The sequence below is a fragment of the Protopterus annectens genome, chromosome 5.part0 (assembly GCF_019279795.1).
Source record: "Protopterus annectens isolate FY-2018-M chromosome 5.part0, PAN1.0, whole genome shotgun sequence".
Lineage (NCBI taxonomy): Eukaryota > Metazoa > Chordata > Ceratodontiformes > Protopteridae > Protopterus > Protopterus annectens.
In genome coordinates, this window is record NC_056735.1 from 1,839,222,077 (window position 1) to 1,839,245,607 (window position 23,531).

Below are 23,531 nucleotides of genomic sequence, written 5' to 3' on the forward strand. Positions count from 1 at the left end.
CAGCTGTAGCATTGCCACCCCACCGTTTTTTTTCCGGAGTGCCCGGAAATCAGTAGGGCACTCCGGTTCTCCGGTTCTTGCACTCGGAGTCCGGAAATAGCGACGTCAGGCTCGTCAGCGCGTATTAAAAAAAAAAAAAAAAACATTCCCGTCTTGGACTCTCGTTGATTGGCTGCTTGCTGCAGATGAGGCTCGTGCAGCAAGCAGCCAATCAACATGTAGAGTTAGTAGTCAAAGCCCTGCAAAGCCCGCAAAAATTTATGAATATAAAGCGGCGCTTCAGCTTAAGTTTTTACCTTTTACTTTTGTACAAAGGGTGCTGCTTTAAGATCTGAAATTCTTGCTTGAACGTCGTCTTCAGTGGATTGCCTGCTGCCTGGAAGCCCTGCCTGCTGCCTGGAAGCCCTGCTTGGAAGCCTGGAAGCCCTGCCTGGAAGCCCTGCCTGCCTGGAAGCCCTGTCTGCTGCCTGGAAGCCCTGCCTGGAAGCCCTGCCTGCTGCCTGGAAGCCCTGCCTGCTACCTGGAAGCCCTGCCTGGAAGCCCTGCTGCCTGGAAGGATTGCCTTAGCCCTGCTGCTTGCCTTGCTTGCTGGAGTCTTGCCCTGGCTGGAGGAGAAGTGCTGTGGACTGGGTGGTGGTGTGTTCCCCTGCTTGCTGGCCCTTTAGATGCCTGTTCTCTTCTGCTGCTGAGAGCTTGTTTTAGTAGCCCTGCTGCTGATTTTTCTGGAGGTAAGTGGATTTTTTTTAATGGATTAATTCTTTGGAATTAAGGTAGATTTTCAAAGATTAGTGTGACAAGGGGAATGAAATATTGCCAGCACAGCTACTAGTGAATTTTTTAAATATTAAATTTATATTAATTCACTAGCTGTGCTGGCACTATCTCATTCATTGATGGTGACAAGATGTGTGTAACTATCTAGATGTTCAACATGTGGTGATTAACTAGAACAGTTTCTAATCTGGTTTTGGACTTGGTTGCAGTGAATATATAATGACTTCATGATTTGTATAAGATGCTTGGACTGTAGATCTGTCTTTCTAGTCTGTCATCACCGTGATGTTTACCTTGACCTGTGTTTCTTCCTAGGGTGTCTTTCTAGGGTGTACAGTCTTCGTAGTATAGTGAGGCTTAAATGTAGCTTTTTTGTCTAGTTTGTCATCACAACTACAACTGTTTACCTTTTATCTGTGTTTTCTAGGGTATACCGTCTATACCAAAGCTTAGCTCATTTGATGTTACAGTGAATATATGATTACATGATTTGTATAGGATGCTTGGACTGTAGAACTGTCTTTTCTAGTCTATCATCACCGTGATGTTTACCTTGACCTGTGTTTCTTCCTAGAGTGTCTTTCTAGGGTGTACCGTCTTCGTAGTATAGTGAGGCTTAAATGTAGCTTTTTTGTCTAGTTTGTCATCACAACTGTTTACCTTTTATCTGTGTTTTCTAGGGTATACCGTCTATACCAAAGCTTAGCTCATTTGATGTTACAGTGAATATATGATTACATGATTTGTATAGGATGCTTGGACTGTAGAACTGTCTTTTCTAGTCTATCATCACCGTGATGTTTACCTACTGTCAATGTGAAATATCTCATGTGGTTTTGAGCTTGTTACAATGAATATACACAGGATATTTTCTAACGTTTTGTTGTGTAGATATTTAAGTTTTAAGACGACTTAAATATTTATTTAGTGACACTGGGCCACTACCTTGGCATTGGTCAAACTAGCAATGTTTATTACTATTGCACAGTAAGACTGAACACACTTTGTTAGGGCCTTAAAGTTGCTTATAAGGAGTAGCTGGCTGATTATGTTGTAGTCTGGGGAAAAGGGGGGCATAGTTAGTAAACTTGTGCCAGCCTTTCCCTGGTGTATATAAATAAGACCTCAAGTGTGTCTCAACTGCTTTAGCAGGGGCCCAAAGCACTGTTAGATAGGGTGCTCAAGGTCTTCACTTGGCCCCTATGCTCAACTCTAACTGTGCCAGTGGGAGGAGGTGGTGGTGAGGATCTGGAGTGGAAAAGGGGAGAAACCAGCCCCAAGTTGACTGGTCTCTGTGCTTTGCACTTAATATGGGGTGTTGCATCTGGAATTGTGGGGCTACAGAATTCATCTTTATGTCTGCCCATACGGTCTCTTATCATTATGCAAGTTATTACTGTTGCAGCCAGAGGGTATTATGATTGCTGAGTTACATATTTCATGTTTATCATTGTGTCGGCCCACACTATGTCCTGTTTGTCTTTATGCAAGTTATTACAATTGTAGCCAGAGGGTATGATTGCTGAGCTGCCATGTATTTCATCTTTATCTTGTCAGTCCACAGTATGCCTGAACTTTCTTGCTGTGTTCAGACTCAGCTGGATAACGTTTGCACTGGGTTCTACATAAAAGTAGAGGGTCTTAATTTGGTGCATTGCTGTAGTGTCTGACCCATGTGTTTTACACACAGTTGAATGCCTTCTGTGCATATTCTGCTGTCACACCAGGTTCATGTGTAACAGCTGCAAGTCCCTCAGACAGGAGTTGCTTCTGCCTTTCATTGCTTTACCTTCACTGTAATTTTTCATGAGGAGTCTCATTTTTTTTCCCTATACCAACTTGGTATTACTAGGGTGTGAAAGTCTGGAGATTCACATGTGAATGTGAACTCTGGCTAGTGGCTACTGACTGACACAGGCCCCACCAGGCACTGGTGTTGGTCACAAGTGTTTTGATTTTCTATTAATAGCTGTTTTGGTTTATTGTAGTGTTGAGCAGGGATCCTACAGGAATCATGTTCAGGAAAAGGTCAATGGATCATCAAGAAGAGGCTGAAAGCGTCTCCTAAGAGATTTTTCTGCAGTTATAATAAGGTGTGGGAGCAAAGCTACTCATGGATGCGACCTGTTCCAAATGCAGATGCCATGGCAAAGTGCACATCCTGTGGAACAACTTTCACTGTAAAATGGGATGGGGAAAAGGCATTGAAAAGCCATCAGAAGTCAGACAAACATCATCAAAGCCTTCAGCTCCAGAGGCAGAACCTCGTAATGACCAAGTTTATTCAGCCACGTAGTGTAACCAGTGAAGCTTCCAAAGTCACTGCAGCTGAAGTGACAGCAGTCTATCATGGAGTGAAACATGGTCACTCATATGTATCCATAGATTGTGGAGGTAAGCTGGCACCAACAGTCTTCCCTGATTCTACTTTGGCTTCGAAATTCACCTGTGGGAAGACAAAATCTGAGAGTATTGTCATGAATGTTCTTGCACCTCATTCAGAGGAGCTCCTTCTGCAGGAACTTGGCAATTCCTATTTCTCAGTGGGATCAGATGCATCCAATAAAGGGAACAGAAAAATGTTCCCTTTAGTTATTCAGTACTTTAAACGTTAAATCAACGGCTAACTTCTCTGAACAGTACCAAAAAACTCAAATAAAGAAGTAGTGAGGAGAAAGCAAAGTATATTCCAACAAATGAACGCTTTATTAGAAAATCCGCGTTTTCGTCCGTATATAGACTTCATCAGATTAAACACAAATTACATACTCATTACATTCTTTTTATACAAATTTAAAACTTCACAAACCAATCCTCACTAACCATAATTAAAAATTGACAAATCAGATTTTCACTGAAATCACGTTAATGTCTCATTAATATGTATTACCTCTTAAAACCATAAAACCATTTGTGTTTATATAAATACTATTAAATTGTTAAAGTATTAAAACCTAAATGAAATGTTGTTTATAGTTATTATTGTCTATTTCTTACATAACTTGAAATTAAAAACATGTTATATTTATGTAAAAAAATGCATTTAAAAAAACATTATTTAAAATAAATGAGAGTTCTTTGAACACTGTTTAGCACCATCTGCTGGTCATTTGAAAAATGACTTCTTATAACTATGTTCTAACTGCCCTTAATTTTAACAATGGTAAAATAGAAATGTACTCATTCAAGCCAGGGGTCCTATTGGCTTCTAAAGCTACCTGCCACCATAATTCTTTGTAGCCTATGGTCTCTTCCCATGGACCCCCCCTAATGTCCTCTTTTACTTGGTCCAAAATAAAGAAGTAAAATTGATATTCTTTACAAGTCTTACTGTGCCTAAAAAGTGCATTCGTTTCCTTACATTTTTTGATATCGTACATGTGTTCATAGATCCTCTTTTTCAAGGATCTCTCAGTTTTACCTACGTAAAACGAAGTACACTTTTTACAAATCACCAAGTAAATCAGACCTTTGGAATCACAGTTAAAATAACCTTTGCTGTACAGCCATAGCTCCCTACTATCCAAATATACTTTCTCACGGTTTATTACAAATTCACATTGTTTACACTTGCCACATTTATATGTCCCCACCTTACATGAGAGAGCCCTGTCCCCATTTTTTCTTCCTTTCCCATTTTCCAGTAAGTTTTTAATGTTCAGGGGATTCTTAAACACAATTTTTGGGTTTGAATCAGATAGACCTTCTAAATCAGTGAGAGTTTTAAATTTCTCCCATTCTTTTTGAAAAAGCCCCTTTACTTTCTTGTTTAAATTATTATATTCTAGAACTAGTGATTGTTCATATTTGTCATTACTCATTTTCATATTTACTACTTCATTAATTGTGTTTTCACTTTCACCTAGAATGGGCTTGAATCTTCCACTTCTTGCCTTAGTTACTTCTGTTCTAAATTCATTAACAAACTCTTTAGGATACCCTCTATCTGTAAACATCTTCTCCAATTTATCACATTCAATATTGAAGCCCTCATCTAAGCTTGTCATCCTGGATCCCCTGACAAATTGTCCCTTCACGAGGTTCTTTTTGCAATAAATGGGATGCGCACTCTCAAAGTGGAGAAATGAGTTGACATATGTATCTTTCCTAAATACCCTTGTCACAAAAGCCCCAGTAGTTTTCTTAATTTCAATATCTAGGAAGGCAATACTATTGTTGGATGTTGAATGTGTAAACTTAAGGAAATTAGTCGTTTCCCCAATATATTTGATAAAATCATTTAAATTGTCATATCCACCAGTCCAGAAAATTATTATATCATCCAAAAATCTTTTGTACAATTTACAGTATTGCATGTACGCAGAAGGGAATATATGCTTTTCCTCCCAATTGGCAAGGACTAGGTTAGCATATGTAGGAGCGCATGTGGCCCCCATTGCTACCCCTTGTGTCTGTTGAAAGAACTCTCCATTGTGGTACAAGAAGTTGTTTCTTAACACTAGGTCCATTAAACTTATACAGGCTACTTTGTCCTCAAAAGACAAATTTTTGTCACAGTATACCTCATTTTCAAACATTCTAATTCCTTCCTCGTATGGAATGGACCCAAATAAATCTACAACATCTATAGTTACTAGAATTAGGTCCTTGTCAAATAAATCAGGAACCAATGCTCTTAATAAGTCCCAAGAGTCCCTTAGAATCACCTTTTTATTCTTCCATATGTGCTTTGTTTTAGTATCTACGAACTTGGCCAAAGGTGTTGTTTTGGACCCATCAGATGACACTATCGGCCTGAAAGGGGGATCTTCCCAGTTCTTATGTATTTTAGGTATGCCAAAAATAACTGGTATTTTCGGCTTGTTGATTTTAAGGAAAGAAAACATCTTTTCATCTATTACCATTTCTAATACCATATCCTGCAAAACCATGTCAATCTTTTGGTACGCCAGGTTAATCTCATTGCGTGATGTTATCTTATATTTAGTTCCATTCATAAGAATGTCATTCATTTTACTCTCATACTGTATCATGTCCATTATTACCACTCCCCCTCCCTTGTCAGGCTTCATTACCCTGACATCTCTATTGTGCCTTAGTTCTTCCAACTTCATTTTCTCTCCCTTGTCCATGTTGTTTGTATACTTAGTCTTTTTGTCCATTTTTTTAATTCCATCTTCCAACACTTTTTCAAAATTTCTAAGTTGTGCATGTATGGGAGGGTTAAAAGTGGATTTGTTCTTTAGGACCCTTTGTTCTTCATTTATTTGTATACTGTTCCTGTCTAGACCATATTCTTCCTTTCTGAATAGTAACTCTAAATTCATCTTTCTTATAAATATTTTTATATCTAGTAATCATTGCACCCTATTCCCTGATGGAATGAACTTAAATCCTCTCTCCAATAAAGAAAAATGTTCCTTTCCAAGTTCCACATTACTGTAATTATAAATAGTCCTCATTCAGAGGAGCTCCTTCTGCAGGAACTTGGCAATTCCTATTTCTCAGTGGGATCAGATGCATCCAATAAAGGGAACAGAAAAATGTTCCCTTTAGTTATTCAGTACTTTACTCACACCCATGGCACACAACAGAAACTCCTTGATTTCTATGAGGATCATAACGAAAATTCTGAATGTATCTTTACTAGAATAAAGGACATCCTTGTGCATAAAGGACTCAAAGTACAAAACATTGCTAGCTATGCTGCAGACAATGCCTCAGTCAATTATGGAAAGCACAGGTCTGTTTTTAAAAGTTTGAAATCTGAGGTGCCTCACATCATTGGAGCAAACTGTTTATGCCGTGTAATACATAACTGTGCCAAGCATGCAAGCAAGGCCCTTGCAAAGTTTGATGTGGAGACTCTGGTTTTGAAAGTACATAGTGAGTTTTCAGCATCTGCTAAAAAAATGGCACTGTTGAAAGGCTTCTATTCTTTCCTAGACCAGGACTTTAAGGAAATAATGCAACATGTTGTAACAAGGTGGCTGTCTTTTTTCCCAGCTGTGGCAAGGCTGGTAGAATGTTGGCCTGCTATTAAAAGTTATTTTATTAGTCAAGGGCCTGAGGACTGTCACCCCTTATCTGGAAATTTGTGGAGGCCGATGAGGATGGCATCAGTGGGGATGTGTCTGAGGCAGAGTGCTACATACATTTCATGCACTACATCCTGCAGGTATTCCACAAGTCTATAGCAAAACTTGAAAGTAACACTCTCTCTGCTCCAGAGTTGTACACCATGATGAAAAGTCTAAAAGATGAGTTGCAGAGAAGGCTAGATGACCAGTTCTTTGGTACTAAAGTTTCATCTGCCTTACAGCACTTTACTCCAGCTGTCGCACAGCAGGTCTGTAGGACCTTCTGTGATTTTACAGTAAAGAACTTTGTTACCTACAGAAGTGGTTTGACTATGATAATAGTCCCTTTAAAGCTATGCAGGTCCTCAGCCTCCAACATCCTGTAACTTGGCCAGAACTGTGTACAGTTGCAGACCTCTTCAAATTGGATGTGGACATTGAAGCACTTTACTCAGACTACTGTACTTTAACTGCTGCATTGCCAGCCCTGTTACAGATGACAGCGGCATCTGTAAGTGATCGCTGGGTGACTTTTTAGTAAAGCTCCAGACTGCACGGCACTTTACAGCCTGGTGCAGTTTGCTCTTTCAATCCCCAGCAATAGCTTTGTGGAAAGGGTTTTTCACTTATGGGGAATCGTGGACTGATGTAAGAAATAGAATGCTTGTGTCACTTGTGAAGGCCGAGTTGCAGGTCAAGCTAAACTTTAACATGAGTTGTTCGCAATTTTATTCATTTGTGAGAAATAACCAGCCATTACTTGAGGCTGCTAGATCAAATGCCAAATATAGCTTCAAGTATAAGCAATGATTTCTAGCAAAACTGAAGATACTTTAAACAGTTGCTTTTCTTTTACTATTGTGTGTGGTGAACCCTTAATGTACTGCTTTGAATGAACTGGTGTTTTAATATCTAATTGTATTTCATTTTAGTACTACCTGTGATATGAGACTTGGGCTTAGTTTTCCCATGCTTGTGTGTGATGTACTGTTGTATGTAGTGAACCTTTTGAAGTATTGCTAAATAAAGTTTTTTTTATTTACTTTTGACTCGCACATTTTTCTACTTATTGGTAACTGTATGTGATATTAAAGACTTATGCTGAAGGGTGCTAGAGTAAAGGGGTGTGGCTATTAAAAGGAATGGGTGTGGCTTGATTGTGCATGGGGCGGGGCTTGTTTGTCAGGAAATGGCACAGTAGAAAGGTGGCAACCCTATTCAGCTGGGGCTGCCTAAGTTTGCCGCCCTTCCCCCCCACAAAACCATGGACAAATGGAGCCTCCCCCTGCAGCCATTCCAATGATCCATTACTTGGCTATTTCACTCCATTTACCATAAACACTAATGTGCATACTGATTTACTTCTATGATGATTTGAACTTCATTTGAAAGTTTTATTTTGCATTTTACAGCACAAACACTAAGACATCTGATAAACAAACTTGGCATTAAAACTTCTCTGCCATTGAAACTCACATTCATTGAAACAACATTGAAACCCACATTCAAAGAAAATACATTTTACCCATGGCAGATAAAGATTAATTTGAGTTGTTTTCAAATCATAGGCCCCTTGCATATGAAACGTACATGTGCTCTTTGATACACCTTCCTACTGCTTTGAACATTTTTCCAGTAAACAATGAAACAAAACGCATGCACCAATGACAAAACTGCCCAATTCAGAACATTTCTATCATAAAAGTCTACTCATACTTCTACAGTCCACTATTATCAGTAAATATGCACAATTCTACAGTCCACCATTATCAGTAAATATGCACAATCTCTGAAGTAGTAAAAAAGTCATCTAAATAATTCCACGTTAAATAAATCTGTAATGAAGAGGTTGCTGCTAGCAATCACTTTTATATTTCAAATCATAGGCCCCTTGCATATGAAACATACATGTGCTCTTTCATACACCTTCCTATTGCTTTGAACATTTTCCCAGTAAACACTGAAACAAAACGCATGCACCAGTGACAAAACTGCCCAATTCAGAACATTTCCATCATAAAAGTCTACTCAAACTTCTACAGTCCACTATTATCAGTAAATATGCACAATTCTACAGTCCACCATTATCAGTAAATATGCACAATCGCTGAAGTAGTAAAAAAGTAATCTAAATAATTCCACGTTAAATAAATCTGTAATGAAAAGGTTGCTGCTAGCAATCACCTTTATATTTCATGGTTTCATCAAAAATAAAGTGTCTGAGGCCCCTGAGGAATAAATTGCCTAAATTACATTAAAAATAAGCTAGTAATATTGCAATAGGAAATGGATGGCAAACTGATAACAGGCTCATAGTTAGTATCTTAACTTTCAGTACGGCAGTATTCACCCCTTATGGGAGTAGCACCAACAACCTTCTGCATCAAAAGCAAGTACACAACCTGTTGTGCTATTAGCAATGCGAGCTGACTTAGCATAATCAGCACTAAACTTCTCTTCCCCTGCAGCTTTCAGCATCTTGTAAAATCTACTCAATACTCAACTGCATCTCAACTTCGTAGCACAAGAAATCTGGAAAAAGCCAAATTTATTGGGGTGGGTCAAAGGGGCAAAAACCAGGGACACATTAAACATTGCTTGTATAATCTTGGAAAGCTGCTAGAATAAAATGCTATGTTACCACCATACATTGTACTGCCAAGATCCCTGTGCAAAAGAGTCAGAACAACATACCACTATGCCAAATCACCTGCTTTGTGAAAGAAAAATGCTGTGTTACCACCATACATTTTACTGCCAAGGTCCCTGTGCAAAACAGTCAGAGCAACATACCACTACGCCAAACCAGCTGCTTTGTGAAAGAGAGGAAGACTGAAACTTAAATGGCTATCATTTAATGAATTCAGTTCTCACCATAGCTGTCAACCTCTTAGCACAAAACACCTGGACAAACCCAGTAATGAGGGAATACAGCCCTCAAACATATTCAGTGAATTCAGTTCTTGACATAGCTGTCAACCTTAGCACAAAAAACATGGACAATGCCAATAACAGGGTAATACAGTCCGAAAAATAAGGACAAATTTCAAATAGTCATCTTATAAACTTAGAAAATTGCTATAATAAAAGGTTGTGTTACTATATATTTATTGCTAGAATAAAAAGTTGTTTTACTATGTATTTTCTGAAGAATATGAAGTCTGAAATTCAAATGCCTGTCAATTTTACTTATGACGGAACAAAAACAATTTTCAGCAGAGGCCCAGGGAGAAATACTGTAGACACATGTCTTTGTAAAATGGCAGGACACCACAGCAAATCCACACAAACACAAGGATAAGATGCAGACTCCACACAGAAAGCACCCCAGCCAAGAATCAAACCAGAAAACCTATAGCTGTGAGGCAACAATACTGCCACTGCACCATCAAATATGTAAGGAATTAAACATTCAGAAACCTGAAGTCTGAAATTCAAATGCCTGTCAAATTTATTTAACATTTGTTAATCAGGACAGTCTGACTTGGAACAAAAAAACAATTTTCAACAGAGGCCCAGGAAGAAATAATGCAGACATGTCTTTGTAACATGGGAGGACACAAAAGCAAACCCACACAAACACAGGGAGAAGATACAGACCCCACAAAGACGGCACCCCAGCCAAGAATCAAACCTGATAACCTGCAGCTGTGAGGCAACAATGCTACCACTGCACCATCAAATATCAAGCATTGCAGCATTTACAAACTACAGATATTATGAGGAACAGATCAGATCAAATATGAGGCAAAAATCTGCAATTTTTTTACAAATGGTGGTGGGTAGGGAATTCAGGTCTTTAACACCTGCATACAAGGTACAGGGTTCAAGCCTGAGGTATTTCCTACCACACCACCAAGAGTCTAACCACCAGTATATTGCACCTGGGGCATTTTTACACACACACACACACACACACACACACACACACACACACACACACACACACACACACAGACACAGACACACACACACCTTGTAGCAAACCACCATACATCCAAATCCCTGTCCACACACTTACCTGCAGTAGATCTTCCAAATCCCTGTAGCAAACCACCATAAATCCCGAGTAACCTACGAAAATCCGCGCAAATCCACACCAGACCCCGCCCGACAAGACTGCAGCAAACTCCAATCCAGACCCTGCCCGTCGCGAGATCTTCCTTCCCCCAACGAGACTGCAGCAAATTCCAGACTGCTGACATTGCAGTCCAACCCAGACGCGTTTTCCCAACGAGTTCCAGGACAGTCTATGCAGTTTAAAATTGCTTAGACTTCTGGGAGCTCCGTTTTCATGTTTCCCAGTCAGGACTGCTGCTGAGATAATCTGCGCATGCTCCAGACTGTCTCAGCAGCAGTCCGGACTAGTGCACATGCGCAAAAGTCCGCGATTTTTTAAACTTTTTTTTTCGTTTTATTTCTTTATTTTTTTATTTATTTACAGTTGAGGGGGGCTGCAGTCCGGCAGTCCAACAGCACGGGCCGCCTCTGCCTGGGTGTCAGCAAACTGAAGGAAACATTCATTTGCTTAAGACCTTTCTCCATATAGGTGAAGGTGATTCTGTCCATCCTAAATAAAACAACTCAGCATCCAGTAATTAAATGCAGAGTCAAACTGCTCTGTGCCCATATGTCATATCTCCACTGAAAGTTCTTTTTTCAGTAACATAGCCTACGTACCACAACCTCTAAATTGTACAATTATCACAGCTTTCTAAGCACACCTAAAATAGTTTTTGGCTGTGAGCAGCTTCACTTACTGTTAAACCTACCTGTTTACACTACCGCATAACTAATTGTTCCTGGCTGCGCCATTAATCCTCAATGGCCATTGAACACCACTATGCTCTCCTACCATACCCCTAGTCCTCATCTGCCTCACCTCCTCTACATTTATCTGTCCTTAACTCCTTCCACAACTCCATGAACCTATCCCATCACTTCTCTTTAACTCAACAAACCACACAGTATTGACCCAAGCCACTATAATCTTAGTGTTCCTTTCTCACCAGCAAGATGATTTCATTACCCCTACATGTCCACCACTTAGTCCCAGCAATTTAGCATACTCAGCCAGATAATATTACTCCCGATCCTTTCCACAGTCATTTTTGACATCATATCATGTTAAACTATATACTACACCCACAACACAACCAACCACTAATCACCTACAATTAACTCACACTCCCTACCAAATATCACCTAATCTATTTAACACTTCTTACATCCACCTTTTCAAACACACCTCCACAAAAGTCACACTTCAACACAGAGCACCACACAGAAAATACCAAATTAAGCAAAAACACTATTTCACACCCTTCCACACCAGCCAATAATTTATCTGTGTAGCGATATCCATCCTGACCGTGGCCCCACTTAGCAGGCTGTCTCTACCTTTCCCCAACTAACTCTGGCCCCCACATATCTAGGATAAAAAATAACAGCCATACTGGTTTCAAGTTATTCATTGCTAATATTAAACAGGTGTGCAACAAGGTCTAGAACCCACATGCTTTGGTTGCTCAACACTCCCCTGACATCCTGGCTATCACAGAAACATGGCTAAAGTCCCACATCAAAGAATAGAAAATCCTTCCTCCAGAATATAATGTCTATAAAGAAGATTTTATCAGTAAAAATTCAGGTAGAATAGCTATTATATACCCAAACACAATAGAATTTTCCCCCATACCATACCACTGCACCCCTTATTAACAATGCTGAATGACTCATTTCCTTTCTTAAACTAAATATAAAACTATAAGGGTTATCCTTTGTACCCTCACTGAGAGCTGATTTGATTTCTACAATTAATTCATTGAGAGATTATGTTAGGAAGCTAAATTTAAAATGTTGTATAATGGTGAAAATGAAGGTGATTGTAAGGCTTTTAGAAAACCAAGTGTTTGAATCCCCCCTTAAAACCAGAGTTAGAAGCATTTTTAGTTATATATGAAAATGATGTGAGAAATTTGCTAAAATGGAAAGCAAGCCATTCTTTTTATAATATGACTGTAAAAGAAAAGCAAGCCCTAATGGAATTAAAGCAAAATAAAAGTTTGTATATTACAAAGGCTAATAAAGACAATGCTATAGTAATTTTAGATGTTAATTACTGTTGTAATAAAGTCAAGGCTATGCTGCAGGATAAGTTTTATAAAAAAGCAAATTGGTCAGAAGTAAGAAGTGTATATAATATGACAGATTCTTGCATACAGGAATGGCTACTAGAGGGGATCATTACTTTTGATATTGCTGAATTTTTTTAGGATTTGGAAGCCTAAAATTGCCAGTTTTTTTGGACTGCCAAAGATACATAAAGGTCTGGGTAAGCCTGCCTTTAGACCAATAGTAGCCAATGGGGGAGTAAAACAGAGTCTATGACAGTATATATAGATAAGCATTTACAATTGGTGGTTAGAAGAAGTGAATCCTATGTTAAAGATTCTTTTGATTTTTGTAAGTATATTTCAGGGGTGTAAACAGATGACTATGTTTTTAGTGATGGCTGATGTAGTATCTTTATATACAGTAATACCAAATGAAGAAGGATTATATATAAATGGTCAATAGAGAAATGTGTTCATCAGGTTGTTTCTCTGATGAAAACGTTAAGCTGTTCACAAAAATTCTTGATGTTATTTTAGCTTACAACTTTTTTGAATTTGATAATGATATTTATAGGCAGATTAATTGGGTGGCGATGAGATCTGCAATGGCCCCCCAGTTATGCTAATATTTTCATGATAGGCTGGGAAAAGGAGTATATTTTTAAAACAGAATTTTTTAAATATTAGTAGTTTACAAATGTTTTATAGATGATTTGTTTGTTTTATGGAAGGGTACTGAGGAAGTTTTAATTGAATTTATGACATATTTAAATAACAGGTTATTTGCATTTTACTTATAAAATAGATAAAAATAGTATTAATATTTTAGATTTAACTATTTATAAGAATGTAGATAACTTAGAAGTAAAAATCCATAAAAAAGAAGTACAGAGTAATGGATATTTATTTTTGAGAGTATGCATAGTTTGAAGTTAAAATGATACTGTGAAAAGCCAATTTTTAAGAGTAAGTACTCTTGCAGATGATGCTCAGCATTTTATAAAGAATGTGAATCCCTAAGATCTAAGTTCATTGAAAAGGGCTATCCACAAAAGATGGTGGAGGATGTGATGCTAGATGTTATAAGGAATAGGGGGTAAAACTTAGGAGTGAAATCTAATATGAAAGTTGTTAAACAAAATAGAGAAGAAAGAGTTTTCTTTATATTGTGCACTCACAAATTCAGTAGATGAGAAAGATATAAGGAACATTATAACTAGTAATTGGAGGGGGCTTATGAATTTTCAATATTTAAAAAATATAATAGGGGAAAAACCTGTTTTTGTCTATAAGCAGGGCAAAAACCTAAAAGAGTATTTTTATAAGAATAATGCATTTAAGGAGGTTGGGGAGAATGTGAAGGGAATGTATAAATGCATGAGTTGTAATTTTTCCAAATATGTTTCTATGGGCGAATATATTTGGCTTCCTGAAAGAAATTATAAGATCAAATTATATAACAAATGTAATTGTAAATCAAAATTTTTAGTTTATATAGTTTTATGTGGTTTATGTCCTGTCTTTTATATTGGCAGGACAGTTAGAGAGGTCAATAAAAGAATATATGAACATCTTAGGGCTGTTGAAAAAATGGAATTAAGCAATGTCTTAGCCGAATATGTGTATAATAAACATTTAGGCACTGCTAAGGATGTCAGTTCTATGTTTTCTGCAATTGTTCAAGTTCATAATTTTGCAATGAAATAGGATACTGACGATGAGCTTGATTGGAAACAGTACTGTTGGCAGATTAAATTAAATGCATGTAGTTCACCAGGAATGAATGATAGAGAGAACTACAAGGTAGTTTTAAAAAGGAAAGGGTTAATTCATTAATTGCTAGTCATGTAATTTTAAGCAAGTTATTTAAATGCATTGATGTTACTCAGTCCCTTGGTCTGATGAAGTTCTGTGTAAGGAATGAAAGCTCCTACCGTTGTTATTTTTACCATTGTTATTTTTGTGTTTTTAATAGACAAGTATTAAAGTTGTGAATACATTTTAAGCACGTTCATTTTGTTTGAGCATTTTTTGTTTTGTATTTGTTATTAATATAATGGTTAATCAGAGTTTATTGTTTTTTTTTTTTAGGTTATAAATATAAAACTATATTCATTACTTTATGCTTTATACAGCCTCCTGAAATTAATATCTCCCTCTCCTGGATTTCTTCAAACAACTGACATGAAATCATCATATTAGGTTACCTAAACATTGATTGGTGCTCTATTAACTCCACATCCCCTTCATTCACCATAATTCTCTAAAGTTTCCGCCAGCTCATCCAAACTTCATCAAGATTTAACATACTCAACAATAAAGTGACAACATGAAACTGGATACATGTTACTAAATATAGTAATTTCTCTGATTCAGGTTGCCTTACAGATACCCTAAGTGACCACCAGGTTCCCCCCTGATACCCTAACTGACTGCCTCCCCAGTTTCATCATAAGATATCCAAACAATATACCTAAAAAACCTAGTAATTCAACCTGGTAAGAAGCATGTCAAAATTTGACAAGGAAGCCTTCTATTCCACTTTAGAACAAATTTCTTGGAACATATTAAAACACTCAGGAGTTTAACAGACTCTTTCTCTGTATACTTAATGAACAGGCTTCTATGAGGAAAACAAGAATTAAAAATTATCCCTGCTCCTTTGTGGTCCATAAATACCAAATTAATAATGAGCAAGAGAAATAAAGCATGAAAAAAGAGACAAAGCATAGAAAATGCTGTTATATCAAAACCCCCAAAGCTAAGCCTTTATTACTTTAAAGAACTCAAAAACTTAGCAACATGTAAGATAAAAGCTGACAAAAAAGAATGTTATACTTCCTTTCAGGCAACCTAGGATAGCAACCCCAATCTATCTTCTTCTGTAAATGTTCTCCTTAATACTGGCAATATAACACAACTGAACCCAACTCCTGACACACCACTGATCCAGACTGCATGGTAATTCAGTAGTCACTTCATTCAAGCAGTCATTTCCCTGTTGCATGACAAAGCAGACACCTATACCCCCTCCAACCACAAAATAGACACACATGCAAATTCTCTCCCTCATTCAAGTCAGTCTCTTCGCCCACTATCAAAAAACACCAAGTCAGTCACAAACCTACACCTCTACCTGCAGAGAAAATCCCAACAGAATTTAAGATCGCTGGATGCATTGGCACTCCCAGTATCTACCTTTGTAAACAGATCCATTGAAGAAGGATATGATCCTCTCCTCTGGAAGAAATCGTATATTATCTCACTGCACAGCAAAGGGAATTCTACTAAGCTGGACAACAACAGACCCATCATTTTTCTCCCCCACTCTCAAAAATCATCAAAAAATGCATACATGCACAACATATCTGCTTGATAATAAATTCCTATACCCAGACCAGTATGGCTTTCACCCTAATCACAATATTGTTACAGACTTAACAAAATGTATTAATGCAATCAATCACAACCACAACTATGGTAAACCTAGACTCTGCTCTATTCCATGATTATCAAAATCTTTTGATACCATCACCATCAAAAGTTTTTAAACAAATTCCACACTCTTGGTCTTACCCAAACCCCCTACTCTTGATTTAAAGTTACTTATCTGACAAATTCAAAGCAGTTAAATGGGAATACAATAGTCATCTTTTCTCTCCATCTCTGTAGGAGTCCTACAGGGAGCCATACTGGAACCCCTAATATTCAATATTTTTGTAAATGATCTGCAGTCCATTGCAAAACATGGCACCTTCATCTACTACGATGATGACTCCACACTAATCTGTTCAGAACCTACCCTGCCAAGGTTACAACAGCTTACACAAGAGTTTTTCTCCTCTATATAAGCATTGCTTAACAACTCTAAGTTTTTACTAAATCCACAAAAAAAAAAAACACAAAATTGTCTCTGTTTACCCTCAAATTTTTTTCTCTCAGTAAATCACACTTTACAGTCATATGTCTAAATAAACAGAAATCAAAATTGTACCCCACAGCAAACTACCAGGTGCCACAATTATTGATAGCTTGAAATTTGATATAAGACATCCAACTAGCTGTAACAAAGACAAATGGAAAACTAGGCCTGGTCCATAGAACTAGGCATTTCATCACTAATACTGCCAGAAAAAGAAAAAAAAAACATAGCTTACCTACTTCCTAAACTCTTCTATGCAGCCCCAATTTTTAGCAACCTACAAGCTACATCAAAAACAAAACTCAGGCATTACAATAGAATAGCTAAATTAATTACAAACCATCATTATCAATCCCATCAATGGGTATACCTCAAATAGTTAAACTAGCTCCTGCTACTTCATTACCTCACACAGTGTCAACCTGAGGTAGCTCACACTCTGAAACATAAAGCCAGTAAATCTCCAGGCTTAATCAATCATCCACATGTCTATTCACCAAGCCGACCACTTCATTCAAAGGGTAGACCACTCCTAACGAAAAGCAAATAGCATAACTCTGCTGGAAATGCCTTATACTCCAACTGCTTCTCAAAAATCTGGAATACTATCCCTCTTTCACTAAAACAAACTAAAAACCAGCAGTCCTTCAAAGATGAGTAAAAACTACACCTAATAAAATCTTTGACATTCCCATGTTCACATCCAGGGTAATCCATAGTGACCCTAACTATCTTCAACATAATTGTCCTCATACAAGCTCCCCTATATGTACACTATAGGATGACTCTAACAAACTCTCAGTAGTAGCTCCTAACAAGACACTACCCTCCCTACCTCCTGTATATCCCGCCTCACTTCCCAAAATAAATCACCCATAACCTCACATCATATTGCCCTCTCCTCTATTATTCTGCCTGTTCTTTATATCCCTACTTTTCTACTATCATCTTCCTAAGGAATTGCTAGCTTCAGTACTACACAAATGACTTCATAGGTCTCACAGTTTATTTCTCTCACATTGCCTGCTTCTAACACGTCTTATAACTCAGCTCACCTTCCTATGACAGCTGTGAGAATATATTAATTATTTATATATATATATATATATATATATATATATATATATATATATATATATACCTCTCTAGCAAGCTGTACTTTTCTCCATTCTGTATATACAAACTTTATAATTTTAGTTAACTTCACCTCTGGGATGCTAACTATGATTCATGTCTAAACAGCTATATGAACATTGTTCCCATGTTATGCCGAACTAATATTTCTACTCATGTGAAACAAACAAGGCAGCTCAGGAAAACCATGAATGTAAATTCTGCAAATTACTTTCTCAAGTTGAATACAAACGGACAATGTCCAAAACAAGTTTCATTGAATTAAAATCACATGGCCCATTCAAATTAATCATATTGGTTATTTACTTCCTAAATTGTGTGGCTTTTAGTACTGATGTTAAACAGACACAGAAGTTCATCTGCATACAGATGAGTTATCCACCCATATTCTTGACTCTTGGTTTAATTTTTCATATCACCAACCCTTTTCCATTCATATACCATATTTCTGTTCATGTAACTTTAACTAAACAAAATCTGTTAAGTGTAAACTATTCTAAATGGTCTAAATTTGAATTGTGTATAATCATTTCCATGTTTCTTTTTATATTATTATGTTAATGTCTTTATATGGATTATGATGTCCATGTTTATGTTTTCTTTGTACTACTGTGGAGCTATTTTCCCTCACAGGGTCCTCTGAAAAGGGGATACTCACCACTTAGACATCCTTGATAAACAAAAACACATAAATAAATTTTCTGAGGTGTCTCAAATTAAATCTGAAACTCCAGCAGTAATAATAAAATGAAATACCTTATGCAAAAAAATGCAAACAATAAATCAGATCAGCTTCTGCAAAGGAATCCACAACAAGCCATTAAAAGCCGGTCAGATCTGATCTCTTCAGAAGGACCTCCAAGCTTGTCCCTAGTTACTGTCTCTATAATTGACAATATAGACTTGTAACCAGATTATCTCATACTTTAAGGAGGACTGCAGACAGTGCTCAGAAATTTGGATGTAGAGCAGCGCCACCCAATTTAAGCTACCAACACCCAATAGTTTAAGCAAGGTTTCATAGTTCTTCAGCAGATCTTCTCCTTTTCTTCTGGACATCATATTAAGTCTCTCACTCTTTATGCTCATGCTTTGGATCTTCACTGCCAGAAACAGTATAATGGAATTTTTAGCCTGCCTTTATATAGCTAATACTGTAATTCCTGCACCATATTGTAAACGTCCTTAATTCGGCATATTAACTATTGTGGTATAGTCCTGAAATACGGTCCCAAAATGAAAAGTTGAGCACCATATTTAGTGGATGAAGGGTCAGTCTCACCCCACATCACGACAGTGGTATCACTACTTTTCATTACTCTTGGTGACACCTCTGCACTGGTAATGCCTCATACTGAATTCCAACATGCTGCTGGCTCCGTCATGCAGCCGCTTTTAAGGTCACACATATAACTAATTCTAGATCTTTGCCCTCCTTGATGTTGGCCCAGTTATACCTGTCATACCTCTCACAGCTTATAGACATCCTTATGTTCTTTAACATTTTTTGTAAACCAAGTTAGAAAAATAGGTCAGATAAATATATTGTGAATGGTAAATGCTGTTTGAAAAGTATGAACAGCAGTTTTCAGTAAAAACTGTTTTTTGCAAGGACAAACATCAATATATTCAAATATTTAAAAAATACTACATATTATACTGCAAAATATACATATTTTTATTTTTTCTAGATATTCACAAGCAACTTTTTCTGACCTAGAAACCACACAGTCTAAGCACAAAATATCAGAAGCACTTTTGCTAGAGAGGCTTTAATGTCAACCAGGTACTTTCCAGGTGCTGCTTTTGAGATATTTGCAGATATATTAAAATATGCCTATATGCTTTTTTAACAATGTAAACAAAATTCAGTATCTCTCAAGTAGTACAACTTAAAGTGCAAATGTTGGTAACAGTTTCTTCACAACCATCTAATAAGGTTTCACCTCAGACTATGCAGTAGTTGTAACTTACTTGGATTTGGATGTATTAATTAAGATATGGAAATAATGCATATTTTCATGAAGGCTAGGAAACGGCTACAATATTGTGTGTGCCAGTGTCATAGATGGTTAAAGCCCTGACTGCAGCCCAAGCAACCTCAGTTTGACTGGCAGCTTGGGTGTCTGATGGCACAGATAGGGAGGATGGCCATGCCCATCCTAGGGGAAGGGAAGGTGGTTCCTGCCTGGCTTGTGGAGCTACTATGATGACACTTCTGGGGGCAAAGAATGGAGGTCTGTCATAACTTGGGAAGCTAGAGCAGGGAAGACAATGGCATTGCTGCCTTAGTTGGTGATGGTAGCCAATGTCAGTGCATGTGTGAGACCACACATTTATGGATTACAGGCGGCAAAGGAGGCTCTTGCAGTGACAGCAAGTGCTGACATCACCAGGGTCAAGGTTAGGCCATAAAAAAAACACAATGAATACCAGGATTCCAGCAAGAGCACAAAACACCCTTATGGCTGCCAGTATGGTTGGCAGTCACAAGGGCAAAAATGCCCCACCCCCAAAAATTAGTGTATTATACATTAACAGTGGTAGATGATTTTTCTGTTTCTCATTATAACATTTGACATTATGCCTCTCAATAAGGTGTAACTCAGTTATGATAGTTTTAATATAAACAAGAAAATACGCATAATGAGTTAAAAAACAATGGTTATTTTTTCCATTGCACTTCACCATAGACAATACGTCTTTGTCTCCTTTTGTTCCATAAAATCTGCAGCCTGATAATGGTCCATGTAGTCCAGGGAAGCCCAACAGAAGAAAAATCACTTGTAGGTATATGAGTCCACCAAAATGTAAAATAAAGCCAGTCTACTTATAATGAAAATAAATATGCTAAAAATTCAACATTTTAAATGCTTTCGTCCACAGTTCTTGGGACTTCATCAGCACATTCACATCATTGCTTCAAGTCTCATTACTAGCACTTCTGCAGCCATTAATTAAGAGACCTGAGAGATTTCCTCCTTGTTTGATTGAGAATCTAAGCTAGCCAGCCACTCCAGCAAGTTAGCCAGCCAATCCAGGAAGCCAGCAAGTCAGCCAGCCAACCCAAGAAGACAGCAAGACAGCCAGCCCAGAAAGCCAACAAGCCAGCAAGCCAGACAGCCAGAAGGGAAGCCAGCAAGCCAGCCAGCCCAGAAGGGAAGACAGACAGACAACCCAGAAGGGAAGCCAGCAAACCAGCCAGTGCAGAAGGAAAGACAGCAAGCAAGCCAGCCCAGAAGAGAAGCCAGCATGCCAACCAGCCGACAAACCAGCCAGACCAGAAGGGAAGCCAGCAAGCCCAGAAGAGAAGACAGCCAGCCCAGCAAAGACTGTGATTGTAGTGGTAAGTACATGTAGTGTTGTATGGCTCTAACATTTTAAAAAGTGCAAAGGAAATATTGTTTTATTTCCCTTTTTACTTTTCTAATGCATAGAGCTAAATGGGGAGCACTGTACAGTATTTCAATCTGTAGTTGTTTTGAAATGATTTGCAAGCAGTAGTTTTTAAAGGTGAAAATGTTTCTGAATATAACTTTTTGTATTTCTGTTAGGGGCAATATTCATGGATAAATATAGTGCATTTGATACATTATTAATAGATGTTATTTTGGCTGTTTCATGATAGTTTACATTTAAAGATGGAAATGTTTTAAGATAGTTTGCACATTTAGGGTAGACATGTGAATTTTATTTTTAATGCTGTCTTCAAGAAGTTAAGATGTGCTTCCCTGGGTATTTTTTATAGTGGCTGTTTAGTGATGAATTGCAAGAACTACTTTTAAAAGTGAAAATGTGTGTATATAACATTAGTTTTGGAGGAGGCATGTTCAGAGATAAATATAGTTCATTTGGCATTCTACTAGTACAGGCTTGTGGTTGTTTCTGGATAATTTGCTTTTATAGGTGGAAATATGTGATTTTTTATTTGTGTAATGTTCTCCAAGAAATTTCCAATGTACTTTGGGTATAGTACAAATATGACTGTGCTGCTGTTGGCCTTTTATTTCTTCATTGTGCTGGGTAAATTGGTTCATAGGTTTATTATTTCTTTTTTCTTATTAGTGCTGTGTTTGGAGGTAAATTGAGTTCATGAGGTCTGCTGTGCATTGTAATTTATTTTATAGTGTCTGTTTAGTGGTGACTTGCAATAAGTACTTTTAAAAGTGAAAATGTGTGTTTTATTTTTTGGGTGGAGGGACATTTTCAGAAATAAATGCAGTGCATTTGGCATTCTACAAATACATGTCAGGGTTGTTTCAGGATAGTTTGCTTTTATAGGTAGACATATGTGTGCTTTTTAATGTAGCCTTCAATAAGTTAAAAATGTACTGCTTTGAGTATAGTGTGAATTTGGCTGTGCTGTTGGGCTTTTTCTTTATTTCTTCATCATGCAGGGTAAATTAGTACTATAGGTTTACTATTTCTTTTTTATTAATTGCTGTGTTTGGAGGTAACTGGGGTCTGTGAGGTCTGCTGTGCATTGTAATTTATTTTATAGTGGCTGTTTAGTGGTGACTTGCAAGAAGTACTTTTAAAAGTATAAATGTGTGTATAACTTTATTTTGGGGGGAGCATGTTCATATGTAAACATAGTGTATTTGGCTTTCTAATAGACATCATCATAGTTGCTTAGAGATAGTTTGCTTTCACAATTAGAAATGTGTGTATGCTTAATTTATTCATTCATTTATTTGTTTTTAATGCCATCTTCCGACGTGAACTGTAGTGGTTTTTATATAGTGGTAATAGATAGCATTGTAGCTGGCTGGTATCTATCATTTTTTTTCTTTGTTGTGCACGTAAAATCATTATTACAATGTTAATGCTTAAAAAAATTTCTCTGCCCTGCTTAGATGTGGTGTGTACTGTATGCACCATGCTAGGTCTGTAGCTGTTTTGTTGTAATATTTTAATGGTTAAAAAGATGAGTCTATTAATGGTTTGTAAGGGTACTTTTTATTTTCTCTTGTTAGATGTTTTTACTGCTACAGGGACATACAACTGCTGCCACCATAGCTCTTAACTGTTCTGATTTTAGCAGAATGTCCAGAGTTTTGCTTTATAATTTTGGTTTATGTAGATCAATGAGAGTGTATATACCTTTAAGAAGCTATCCAAGGGCTTGCACTAGTGTATAAAAATGGAGCAAGTGCAAGTCAGACTGCCATTTTGCAGTTAGCTGTTGAGATGTGAACATGCATGTAGATAAGGTCTTTCTGTTAACTAGTCCTTTCATATGTAAAGATGCTGCTATCCACCCTGATGTATTTGTATATATTAAAGCATCTAAATTAAACCCCCAGCCTTCTTATTATTTGTAACAGAGACGAATGAGCGACATGCTGCCAGAAGTGGCATGTCTAAAGGACATGGTGTTGAAAGTGGCATATCTAAATTGACATGAAGTCAGAAATGGCACATCTAAAGGGACAAAAGGTTTGAGACAGCATGGTCACAATGAGTAGAGGCACTTGGCTACAGCTGGAGGAATGTAGATGAGCGGATCATCCTAAAAATGTGTAAATTTCGCAAAGCAGGTCA